Below are 14,067 nucleotides of genomic sequence, written 5' to 3' on the forward strand. Positions count from 1 at the left end.
AGAAGCCGTTATGGTAAATTTTAATTGTGCAGTCCTTAGTGAGATTTATAGTTACCTTTACACGTGAACACAATATGTATACTCTTCGGTATCTTTATACATTCATCTAAAGTAGATAAAGAAGTGTTCCAAACGGATTCGCATCTTCGTTTTTTATTGCAGGATAATTTAACACTTTCTTCTATTTGCCTTCTGCAAGTATTATAAAGGTCTGGTGTTGAACAAACAAATGTCTCCTGTGTAATATTAACAGCTAGAACTAAAACTTGTCTGGTCGGAAGATTACATAAAACAGAAGACATATCAGAAGGGCACACGGTTTGATCAGGTCTGGAAACATTGACACGGTTTCCAACTGGAACTGTAAATAAAAAAGTTGTATTATTGGATTGCCAAATTAGTATAAGTGAGAGGTTTAGCTACATGTAGCTATAAAACCAGGTTTAATCAACAATTTTCAACATAAGAAAATGTATGTACGAAGTCACTACAGGATAATGAAAGTTGATATCCATTCGAGTGATTCGTTTAAGCTTTTGATTTTGCCTTTGCTTAGAGTCTGTCCGTTTTGGAATTTCCTGGGAGTTCGATATCTTTGTGACTTTACTATTTACAAACTTATTTTAAGAGATTATTTATAATGAAAAAAATACTTACTACAATTATATATCTGATAAAAGTCTTTTAATGAATATTATGTCTGAAAAGTGTGGCTTCTATTTGTAAATAACGATTAGTTTTTTCTACATTACCCAACTTGTTAAGCAACCGTTATTTGTTATACTATAAGTTGCTGTCTGATGTGGTATCGCATCTTTGGGATTGTTTTTATAAATTACGTTTGACTGTCCAATGTTGCATGTGTTAAAATCTTATACTTACGAACACAGTTATATTTAACATGCAACTTCCGAGTTCTTTCCAAATCAGCATATTTTGACGAGTTTATCATTTTGTCTGTTAACTGACACGAGTTTTGACCAATACAAGATAATATAGGTTCCTGGTTCAATGAATTGGTTTCTTCAGTAGTCTTTATCGGTACACCACAGCCATCGTCGTCTTCGTCAGAAAACTTAGTTATATTTATATCTTCTACTAATGTATCCCCCGGACATTGTAGTTTTACCGTTGAATTTTCGCATAACAGTTTTTCATATACGATTCCTGCAAAGACACAAAAACATCATCTTCTTTTGAAGGTTCTTAAATTTCTGCGAAATACAAAAGGTTAAATTTCATGCGAAATACAAAAGGTCATAGAAATTTAAAACCATCGTGAAAGAATTCATAAAAATGCCAGCTATGGTACTTCAGATACGCGTTTCATTTACACGAGTCTCATCAGTGACGCTCGAATCAAAATATGAAGTTGAAGATATGAAACACCGAAACTTCCAAAAAGTTTAGGTACAAACTTCTGATTATAATAAGTGAATATCATTTTTATCGAAGTGAGAACTATTTCTTTTTGTGGAAACTAAGTCTTTTTATAGTATTTGTTGTTGCTTTGGAGGAGGCTATTGTTGTAAGACTGAAACGTAAAAGAATGACTCTTTATTTAACGTCCAAAAGAGCACTTACAATGCCTTAAATGCATCTATTCAATTTCTCTCGCCGAGAATTGTTATATCATTAAAAGATAAGATTTTTTTTACTTTTTAATTTGTTAATCGGTTTCTGTATTAACACCATTCCAACGATTTCAGTTAAGAAATCGATGTATATAATAAGATGACCGATTAGGTTCTGTTGGTATAGGGGAAGTTCACGAACAATTAAGCCCTAATGACAAATAAGTGTTTGTGTGTTGATTTTTCTTTGTTAAAAAAAAACAATGTCGATATACCAAATTGTCGACTTCCTAACTAAAAGTCACTCACGTTGAGTTTCGGTTTAAGTTGAAATTTAACAAATTATTTTGTCAATGAAAATATGCACAACAAATTGCCTATTCAAAAGCAACTAAACCAAGTTTAACATAAGAGGCAAAATCAACTTTGCCTTTATAAATCTTACCGGCTTAACGCAGTCTATATCTTATAACAAAACTTCAAATCTACCGGGTACATAACAATGTTAACCATGAAGTAAAACCATGGTGCACAAAGTTCGTAAGGCGTCATGGGTATCGTAAAGTAGAACAGGTCTATTTAAACTAGCGGGTTAAATTGTATTCCGAAAAGGCTTGTGAATAAATAAGATTTTAAAAATTACCAGTGATAAAAGTTGTAGAATAAAGAAAAAAAATATCAAAAGAAAAATATATTTATTGCTAGTAAAACTGTCCATGTACAAAATGTATAATGAAACTTTATTTAAGGTGATAAGGAGTTTTGTAAGTGGAAATTTAAACTTTTAAACAACTGTTTAAGCCATATAGATTTACATAGGGACTTAGTACACAAACACACAAGTGAGAGGAGAGTGACATAACTGACCATTGGTCAATTTACTAAAATTCAAGATGGCATAGCAGAGTGATCCAAAAGATTTTTGATAAATGCACCTTCAATAAAGTAAAAAAAAAAAGAGATATGAAAAATGAAACAAAAAGGTATACTAATAAAACCGCCATTTTAATATTTCAATGCGGGAAGAAATATAGTGTTCAGTACCAAACATTTAAGTATGGGCATACAAATGGTTTTAAATCCTAATGTTAACTGGAGTATATGAATATGGTCATTATTTTTTCCCATTCCGACCGGCTATTAAACACTCAGTCTGGTCAAATAGGTGCGTCCGTTAGACTGAGCAGGATGGTATATGTATTTGCAGCTAAGTCCGATCAAAATGGGGATAATAAGTACATTGTCACATGTATCTAGATAATGCCACACTCTTCAAACGCCAAGACTTGCCACATGTAGAGAGAATACGTCACTCTCTAAACGTCAAGACTTGCCACATGTTGAGAGAATGCCACACTCTATAAATGTCAAGACTTGCCACAGGTAAAGAGAATGCCACACTCTCTAAACGTTAAGAACCTTAAAGTTTGCAGTATTTTTGTAGGGGTTCGTATGTGGCCTTAATTTTAAACCCATTTCTTTTCCGTTTGACAAAGAAGCGATCAAAAATACTCGAAAAATATTTAAACGGCAAACAGTTGCGGATCAAAAATTTTGTTAACCGGACCATATGACAACAAAGTTAGGAGTGGGACTTCTTTAATTGATATATATGCGTCATATAATTATTATGTAGATTCATTAGGCGGCTGGTCCCATTCCCCTTAATCCGATTTAGGTCAACGACAAAACATCTACAAATGCATTTGATTTTTTTATAAGTTTTAGTTACATATATTAGAAAGAACAGTGTACACGAAGTTAAGAGAGCGTCATTTTAATAGTAAGCTTTTAAAAGGGTTCGCATTATTATTTTTTATCCAGAAGGGAACTTATTATAAGTAATTAAAGTTACATGTAGGTAAATAATCAATTATGTACAATTCATATTATCATTTTGTCACATACATTTAAATATTTTTGAAGAAATCTAGTGAAGTATTTATTCTAAGTTGAGCAAGTAATTTGTGAAAATTAAAACAAACTATAACGCCGATGTTAAAAGAGCAATACATATAAGCATAACATATGTTTTCAATCTGAACATAATTAAATATAAATTATCTCATGAATGCATTCATCTCAATCATGCAAGAAAAGTGAAGTATTCTCACCTTCAGAATTATATCGACGGATAAATATTAATATCCCAACTATCAAAAGTATTACTCTACTACCATCCATTGTTGTTTCCGTAAAGGAAGTTGATTTATAAGTGTTAGGCCGGACGGTTCATAGTTCAAATAAGAGTAGATTATATCATTTTAAGTTTAAGATGACATTGTCACACTCTTTTTATATGAATACAAAACAAAAAGGATTGCTAAATACTATTTGATGGTTGGCGTAGGGAATACAATTATATGCAATACGTTTAAAATGAAATTCCTTTGAAAAAACTGAAGCACTAAAAATTAAAGAGACATTTCGATCACAGGCTCAAAAACTAAAAATTATCCAATCCTTTTCAAACTTTTAGAAAAAAATTCTAGTAGTATTTGAACGCACCCGCGACATTGCGTATACGTAACTTAAAATCTTTTTGTTTGAACCAGTCCTGATTTTCTTACTTCTGTGACAGAATTGCTCTCCTTAATTTGAAATCAGTCTGGAGAAAAAGCTCACTCACGCTTCGGTACAATACACATACAAAAACTGAATTCGATTTTTTACCATATCTATGGATACATATCAAATAAATTATAGGGGTATGCAGGTGGAAGAAAACAGACATGTTTTAATGGTGTGCTATGTTGTAACATTGATATAAAACAAGAATTCCAGTTATTGATGATAGAGAAGGTAACAGGAAAACTACATGTGACATTATATAAATAATACGTAGCATGAGTTCGAATCCCGACGAGGGAAGAACACAAAATTTGCGAAAGCAAATTTACAGATATAACATTGTTGGACTCCTGTTTAGACGAATTATATACATTGTATACAGAATGTACACAGCGTTGTATCACCCTCACTGCTGGTGATCCGAGGGATAAATCTGTTGTAGAAATGTCACTGGTTCAGACGTACTTATAAACTTGGCGGTATGAAATTTGTGATAACTGCATTGAGGGCAGTCAGCAAACCAAAAAAATCAAAAATGTCCTAACCTATCCATGCTGGTGTAATATTTCAAATTTGACAACGGTAGTGCAATTTGAACAGAAACTTCATATTTAAAAGCCTCCCAAACGAATAGCAGTTAAACAATGATTAGGAAAAAAAGTTTAAAATAATAAGGTAAAATAATTAATTGAACGTGGCTACGTACTTATACATCCATCCCAAAGGAACGGAGCCCTGTTATTTAAACTGGTATTTTTTTTTTAAATCTTCGAACTGTAAAGCCGGAGTTACTGGAAACAAGTGATGACAGGAAAATGAGTGACTTATTCTATTTTTTTTCAATTTATGCCCTCTGGGTAAATTGTCCTTAATTAACTTTCTTATCCAAAATCTTTCCCGATTTACTCTGTCGACCTTCGACCAACCCTCGTTGTGGTCTATGATTTTGATGGTAAGGTTCTTGAGATCAGCTCGGGCGTGCACAGGTGATCTCAAATGACGACTTTAAGGTAGGTCGGGCTTGCAAGTGTAGTCACTTCGATGACCATTCATGCGTTTGTTGAATGGCTGTTCTGTCACGCCACGTCGACATTGAAGGAGGTATTTAAAATAATAGACAATATAAAAAAGAAGATGTGGTATGATTGCCAATGAGACAACTATCCACAAAAGACCAAAATGACACAAACATTAACAACTATAGGTAACCGTACGGTCTTCAACAATGAGCAAAGCCCATACCGCATAGTCAGCACAATGTTCACTTATGACTGTCATAAGAGCATCATAGCTATGACTCTCTTAAGACAGCTTTGATTTACATCCTATGACATATCATATGCTAATCATAAGATGAATATCATAAAATATGTCCTAAAATATATCTTATGACATATCTTATGATACTTTCGAAAACCAGGCCCCATGTAATTTACAAAACATGGTTTCAATTGACAGTATTGATTCATCTCTATAAACTTACTCATTCTTTCCACAAGATTTAAAAGTAATTACTGTTTCTTTTTTAATAAATTGAAACTATTTTTCACAGTTATGTTTAAACCGTTTCCTATGGTAAATTTTCCTGGTGGTATGATTTAATTGTCTTCTTATGAAAGGATAATTCAAAATTGGTAGGGCGACAGATAGCAGATTGAAAATAACCTGACAACGCCATGGATAAATATGAAAAGGACAAACAGACGAATAATAGTAGAAAATACACAACATAGAAAACTAAAGATTAAGCAACACGAACCCCGAAACAAATTGGGGGAGGGGGGATTTCAGGTGCTCCAGAAGAGTAAGTATACATGTGTTTAAACGGTGACAGCTTTGATTTTAACAATGATACTACATCTTATCACTATATCATGTAAGTGTGTTTTTATTTTTGAATATTATATCACGCTTTAGTAATGAACTTAGTGGTATAGTTACAAAAGATATCTATGAAAATTAAATGAACCATAAAATTGCAACAGATTAAAATCAGTCGTTATTTTTGTATGGGATATATTTATAATTATTTGAAAATAATTTGCAATGTAAATGTGAATTGTATATATTCATTTTCAGTTTTTTGCAATATCATAATTATCCTCTGTTGTCGGACCAAAGGCATGGTCGTAAGTCTGATCGGTCATATTATTCTGTCTACTATGAGAAGCACTGTCATACACAGTATCTACAGCTCTACTATATATACCCTGCTGATGATCAGAGCAGTTATTTCCCCTTGAAACGTCATATTGGTTTTCATGAAATACATAATTGTCTTTTTCAGACTCGTTTATAGGTTTTGCCATTTCATAGTTATTTTGTTTAGAATCAAAATTGCTTAGTTCAAGATTTGATGAAATCCCAGAATTGCAGTTAGCGGACAGTGCTGTACTTTGATTCCCAAGGTTATCAGCAATGTCAGTGTTTTCGTGGTGACGAGCTATATGTTGTTTGTCATTTGGTTTTCTTCTGTAACAAAATAAAATGAAATGTATGATTTTTTTAACTAATCTTCCGACTTAATTTATTTCAACGCATTTGATGAATCCTTTTTTACACCACATGCTTTTTTGTGTTCATAAGAAGTAGTTTGATATCTTTAATAACATTGTGTGGTCTTGTTCTATTTTACATTGTACTTTTAAATGCCAACACTTAAATGTGTAAACCCTAATCTAACTTTCCTACCTTCATCTCTGTTTGTCCGATTTTCGAAGAAAAAAAATAATTTAAGTCAAAATTACTTAATTTGTTCCTGTACTAAATATGCTAGAATAATTTTTCCAATGGACGTTACGAAAACATAAATCCATGATAGATTCATTACTGGAAGTTCGTCCCATTATACATTGTTCAAACAGTAGGTTCTAATAAGTTCGTTTGAACTGTTACTTAACAGGACGTGTCCTTTTCTCGATTGTGAAAATTTAAAATTGAGAATGGAAATGGGGAATTTGAATTAATGTGAATTCCGGTTCCGATGGCGGTTGATACATACATAGCAGGAGAAGTTCATCCTGAGGTCAACCTGGTCTTGCGTTTTCTGTGGTGCAATGCATTTCCCCTACTAGTACATGTAGTTTAATCTAATTTGGCTTTGATAGGTTTTTTTTCTTAACAGTCTACGAGATTTTAACATCTGTGTACTACTGTCAGCTTTATTTGTGGATGAGGTTGTCAATACCTGAATATATTTCTTTTCTCTAATGCCATGCTGATTTGTAACGCTTACATTATTAGTATATAAAATATCTACCTTCTAACAAACCATTTAAATGCTACAACGACGCCAATAATGACAACTAGTCCCACTGTGACTCCGACAGCAACACCTACATAACAGGAAATTGAAAGAAAAAAATAATGTAATACTATATTATTTGAAATTAATACTTCTATCTCCTTATGTTTATCTACAGTATTTTTCGAGTGGCATGAAATCATGAACACAACATATATGGTAATATAATGATTTAATATACGATGACGTTTAAATTGTAACCAAATATACACTATAGCAATATTTACAACATTCCTTTCTATTCTAAGTTGTACAAAATGTTATTGGTAATATGGTATAGTTTGAAATAAACTAAACAGAAAAAAAATGTTCTTGCATACCTTCTACATCACTCTCAGTCTGCAATTGGGGTCCATTAGGAAATGCTAAAAAGACATATTAACAATCCATTAATTACTAACTGATATATATTTCTGATTTTCTTTCTTAATTCAATACAAGTCTTTGAAGATTAAAATTGTTAACCATGCATGGGAAATACATATTTAATAGAGTGTATATTTGTGTTTGAAAAAGTCAGGACTTCCCAAAGGATTTATGCCTTAAATGTAATAGCCTCTTTCAGAATACATGGATGTAAAATATACAATCGACATTTATCCAAAGGAACTTACTTTGACTAACATAAACAGCAGTAGCTGTCCTTTTCTAGATATAGACATTTCAATGCTAAAATTACTACAGAAGAGACGATTGTTATTTTCCCTTTTTAAGACGGCGATGTTCCTTTGGCCAGTTGACTTCTTTAGAAGTTATTGCCCTTTATAGTAAATTTTAACCATTTTTCATAAATTAATATTAGTTATCTTATCAAGATGCTTGATTTCTTGATTGAAAACGTATTTGTTACGTTCGGAGGACGTGTTTTTTAACAGACTGTCGGCCACCCAAAGGGAACAAACTGTGCCCCTCTACTTGTCAACTTGTTTCTTTATTATTATGAGGCTGACTTCATGCAGGAACTTCATAGGAAGAAAGATAAGAAGTTAGAAATATCCTTTAACTCTAATATCCGCTATAAAGATGACGTTCTTTCACTTAAACAATTCAAAATTTGGTGACTATGAGGAACGCATCTATCCCAACGAATTGGAGATAAAGGATACTACAGATACAGTTTTTATACGGGGTATTATATCTCCCAATTGATACGATATTCCCGTGCTTGCATTTCCTATCAGGATTTTCTTGATAGAGGGTTACTGCTCACAAGGAAGCTATTAAACCAAGTGTTCCAAATGGTGAAGTTGAAATCATCCCTTCGTAAATTTTACGGACGCCATCACGAGTTGGTTGACCGTTATGGAACAACCGTTTCACAAATGATATTTGATATGTTCCTTACATCGTAACTACAATCCCCTTCCCTTTCATGAATGTGACCTACCGAATTAGAATTTTTATCGGATTTGTAATCACATAAGCAACACGACGGGTGCCACATGTGGAGCAGGATATGCTTACCCTTCCGGAGCACCTGAGATCACCCCTAGTTTTTGGTGTGGTTCGTGTTGTTTATTTCTTTAGTTTTCTATGTTGTGTCATGTGTACTATTGTTTTTCTGTTTGTCTTTTTCATTTTTAGCCATGGCGTTGTCAGTGTGTTTTAGATTTATGAGTTTGACTGTCCCTTTGGTATCTTTCGTCACCCTTCTTTTACTAAAATCTTCCTCTCTGAAACTTATGGACCAATTAATCCAAACTTGGCCACAATCATCTTTTGGGTATCAAGTTTTAAAAATGTGTGGCGTGACCCGGTCAACCAACCAAGATTGCTGCCACGGCTAAAAATAGAACATAGGAGTAAAATGTAGTTTTTGGCTTATATCTCAAAAACCAAAGCATATAGAGCAAATCTGACATGGTGTAAACTTGTTTATCAGGTGAAGATCTATCTGCCTTGACTTTTTCAGATGGATCGGACAACCTGTTGTTAGGTTGCTGCCCCTTCATGGTTATTTTAAGGAAATTTTGCCGTTTTTTGTTATTATCCTGAATATTATTATAATATTATTATAGATAGAGATAAACTGTAAATAGCAATAATGTACAGCAAAGTAAAACCTAAGAATAAGTCAACATGACCAAAATGGTCAATTGACAGACATATTTTTTTGTTCTGATTTGTTCCGCGTTTTGAAAATAAAGCGATTTTTTCAAAGATTCTGAACTAGAATTTACATTAATTGTCTTTCACGATCCGTTACCAGAACTTTCGCGATCGTCTCTAAATACTTGACCGCCGTTGAATATTCTTTCACGATCATTTCTTTCGATAAACCGAATGACACCCGTGTTGGCGCTATCGTATAGTGTTTATTTTATCCCGTTCGTTATGCCTTGTGTGTAGTGATGTTATAGATTATAACGAACGTTATCAATTTTTCACTGGTATATTATTTAAAAAAAGTCATGGATTTCGTTACTACAAATTACTTAAAACTTTTACTAAATTGTTTCATAGATACAACGATTTGATTATTTGAATTTGTAGCAAACTTATTAACAACAGTATTCCACATCCTAAAGTTTACGGTAGTATTGTACTTAAAGCGCGTACATCACTGTGTGATCTGTGTAAACTCACCAAACCTTTGAATAAACTTATCAGTCCTGGTTATCTCACAAATGTTGTTATTAAATCGTAGAATATTGTTAACATTGGCACACATATTGATTTTTGTCATCAACGATGCAAACTAAAACATAACTTAATTTGTGTTTTTCTCTCTCTCAAATAATACACATCCGCGGTATTTTTTCTATATAGAGGTTAACTCTTAACTTTCATACAGCCTGTCGATACTTTAATTTTTGGCAATGCACAACTCATGTCTTCTCTGACTGTTCACTACGTTTAAATAATAAATCTTTTGGATTGAATTTAGTTGATTTTAGTCTCTGATGTGTGATAATTTTAGTATTTAATAATTATTTGATTTTGGATATTACCTTACTTTCAGTAACTTCGAGTACTCTGAAATCGTACTTTCAATTTCATTGTAATTGCACTTAAAATTGTAATGTGTTTTTTTTTGTTTTTTAATGTTTCTCTATTTTCAATTTATATATATATATATATATATCAGCTTTGATAAGCATTAAGAATGACTATAAATGTTCATTTGATATGTTTCTCGTACTCAGTCAGGGGCATTAATTAATCAAGTAACATTTGAAATTACCTTTTTAAGTAATGTTGAAAACGCAGCTATTCTAAATATTACTTATATTTTAAGTAATGTTTTTAATATATTTTTTTATAGGTGTCTAACTATACAGATTTTACTAGCTTAAACCAATTTTCGCAGTCATCTGGTTATTTTTCCCATGAAATATGACATCTAATCTTTCTGAAACACTAATTGCCTTTCTTGCGCACTTATCTTTGATATTGACGCTTTTGGGTCAAAGATTGGTCTCTTTGGACTATTAAAATATCATTTTCCTCAAAAATCTTGAAGGTAGACAGATATAAATAGGTAGAAACTTGTGAATTAATTTAGACTTGAAGTTTTTTTTAATTTGTAAACCAAAACAATTACATATGTTCCTTAGATAAGTGTTATTACTTATGCTTTCAAAGATGTATAAAATAACTTATTCAAGTAATATTTTTGTCATTATTTTTTCAGTAACCCTTAATCTCTATACTCCTCTTAAATCTAATAAAATCTTCATTTTATGATATAAAATGCTGTAAAAACTCATGAAAACTACATTTAGTCCATGCTTCTATTAAAATTTAAAATAACTCTATAGAGTTATTTGATAATTTAATAAAACAAAAAATACCCTATATAAGTAACATTTTTTTACTTGTTTAAGTAATGCCACTGACCGGTACTATGGACAACAAAATTATTTATTTCCTTTCTCTAACTTACACCAAAATTGTTTTCTTTTACCTGTGAACAATTTTCTATTCGGAGGCAAGGTTTTTTGTTCAACATTTCCATACTATTGCCTTTAATTATTCATCCCTTATTTTATCGATTTTGTATTACATTATGTCATAGATCAATATCATTCGTTCAGTGTATGTTCTTTTGTCCTAAGTCAAGAATCTGATGTTCAGTAGTTGTCGTTTTTTTATGTGGTTCATAAGTGTTTCTCGTTTCTCGTTTTTCATATAGATTAGACTATTGTTTTTCACGTTTAAATTGGTTTACAAGAGTCATTTTTGGGCCCTTTATAACGTACTGTTCGGTATGAGTCAAGGCTCCATATTTTCACTTATTATAGTTTTTCTTTAACAAATTGTGACTTTGATGGAGTGTTATCACATTGACACTCATACCACATCTTCTTATATATATGTCAATTAACTGCTTAAAGGTTGCACTTTGTATATATAGCTGTTTTTTAAACCACGCCTCTTTTTGGGAGATTAAGAATATTCATAGAAAATTAATTCTGTTTACGTACTGGTTCCCAGTTATGCTCTCTGTGTTCCATCTCATAAAGACATAACTTGGGAATGTTACCAGTATATATACATGTGCATATGGTTTACATTGAAAGCTGTGTTAACCATTCACTCGACGTAGGGGTAGTTAAGAGAATTTGTGGTAGTTTAAACTCTGAAAAGTTCAGGGCATATAAACGTTGAAAATATGCCACACAGCCCTATATATATATATATATTTTGACCTTTGAAAAAAAATTGAAATGCATATGAACTGTCAATTCTAGGATAAGACTTTTTTCAAAACGTTATAGTAAAAGTGGTACAGTTATAGCCGTAAAAGGAATTCCTATTGGAAATTGCATTGTCAATATTTACAGAAATGCAACCTAAAATTAAGTATTATATTTTCAGCAATGAATACTGGAACCCCGTAGACAAAATACAATTAACTAACGCATTACGTAAAATATGAAAAAAAATCGAAAAAAAAATGTACATTAATTAGGTCATGTAATCAAACAAGCACATACATTTACAAAAGAGGGACGAAAGATACCAAAGGGACAGTCAAACTCATAAATCTAAAACACACTGAAAACGCCATGGCTAAAAATTGAAAAAGACAAACAGAAAAAACAATAGTACACACGACACAACATAGAAAACTAAAGAATGAACAACACGAATCCCACCAAAAACTAGGGGTGATCTCAGGTGTTCCGGAAGGGTAAGCAGATCCTGCTCCACATGCGGCACCCGTCGTGTTGCTTATGTGGTTACAAATCCGATAAATAGTCTAATTCGGTAGGTCAAATTCATGAAAGGGAAGGGGATTGTTGTTACGACGTAAGGAACATATCCGATATCATTTGTGAAACGGTTGTTCCATAACGGTCAACCAACTCGTGATGGCGTCCGTAAAATTTACAACTGATAAGACATTTTATTCTAATAGTAACATGCGTAAGTGATGAAAACAATAAATCTAACGTGATAAATTGTACGATTCAGGTAGAACTTGTTTTATGATAGCAAAATTATATGCTAGTAATTACTTCATCATCTTCCGTTTAAGAATTTGCTATATTTACATAGTAGTGTTCATGTTCTGTAAGAGCATGGTTCTAGTATTTGGCTCTTAACTGTTTGGTTTCCTTCACATTTGAGTACAGCGTAAACAAAGCACATTAATCTGGAAACACGAGTGTTTTGAAGAATCCAATTTGGAATGTAGTGCGGAAACGATTTAATTGTTTAACGTTGTTTAGAAATGTTTTGTTTATATACTAGCAAAATCTGTTTGTAATAATATCTTAAAAAGTATATGCATTTTGTTTATATTGTAAATAAGTACAAAATCTGCTTATACACGGAAGGAAAACACAGATTCCTTTTATAAAGAATCTTAAAGAAAAATATCGAACAAAATATTTCAGAAGAAATTGGGTAGTAATATTAGAGCAGTATGATGCCAGTATCATATCATGTGAAATCATGCATGACACATTTTTTATGCAAAATTAATTTGTGCAAATAGTGATCAAAGGTACCGGTACACTAGTATTATAAATTTAATACGCCAGGCGCGCGTTTCGTCTACATAAAGACTCATCAGTGAACGTATGCAATTGATGAAAAGCCAATATTTTCTGTAATGGCGAAAGAAAATGTACTTGATAATTGATGTTAAGTAATATACAAATTACTAACATGATATAGACTTACCTTTGCAGGTAAATGATATATTAACAACTTTGGGTAATCTACTGCAGTCATCACAACCGTTAGAAAGTTGTTCACATATTTGTTTTCCATTGCAGGATGGATTTACCTTCATTTGCAAACATTCTGTGCAACATCTATTTAAGTTTTGTTTTTCGCAAATCGATGAATACTGCTTTAATTCTACATACTGAATTTTTATTCTTCTGTCATTGTTAGTACAATTGACGGACTTCATATTGAAAGGAGACAATGATATTATAGGCTTCCTAAAGTGGTTTTGAGTACTTATACCTGTACGAAAAAGAAAAGAAATGCATTTTTCAAGATTATAAATAAAGACAACAGTAGTATACCGATGTTCAAAACTCATAAATACATAGAAAAAAAACAAAAACAAATCCGGGTCACCAACCTAAACCGAGGGTAACGCATTAAATATAAGAGAATGACAACAGAACATTAAAATGTAACACACACAGAAAC

Source organism: Mytilus trossulus, chromosome 7, assembly GCF_036588685.1.
Source record: "Mytilus trossulus isolate FHL-02 chromosome 7, PNRI_Mtr1.1.1.hap1, whole genome shotgun sequence".
NCBI classification, from domain to species: domain Eukaryota; kingdom Metazoa; phylum Mollusca; class Bivalvia; order Mytilida; family Mytilidae; genus Mytilus; species Mytilus trossulus.